Genomic DNA, 457 nt, shown 5'->3' with positions numbered 1-457 from the left:
CGGCGAGCAGAGCGAGCTTGGACTCCGTAGCATATTCATGCCATTCCATCTCCCGAAAAGTCTTAGAAGTCTTAAAGTCTTAGAGTACCCCCAGGGGCATGCAGGCTCCATTTGAAGACTATGCTTTAAAAGAGGACAGATGAATCCTCTGAATTAAGTATCAGAGAAACCCCACAGAGACTGGTTCTCAACCTGGGCTTGTGGAAGGGCTCCAGTGTGCTATAAAAGCCACCCTAAAATTGTGCTAAAATCTTTTGTGTTTTTGCATGTTTCTTAATTTTCAGTATAAGTGACTCTTACTAAAAAATGTTTAGATTCCATATCCCTCCATTTACGGAGAGAATATGCCAGGTCAAATTTCCTATAACTAATGTCTACTTTCTTATGAGTGAAATTGGAAAGATTGTTTTATATTTTGTGTGGTTCCAAGGAAGTTTTAATAGTTTATAAAACTACA

The sequence above is a fragment of the Mesoplodon bidens genome, assembly GCF_964165515.1.
Source record: "Mesoplodon bidens genome assembly, chromosome: 12".
In the NCBI taxonomy this organism is placed as follows: Eukaryota; Metazoa; Chordata; class Mammalia; order Artiodactyla; family Ziphiidae; genus Mesoplodon; species Mesoplodon bidens.
This window is presented reverse-complemented; position numbering follows the sequence as displayed.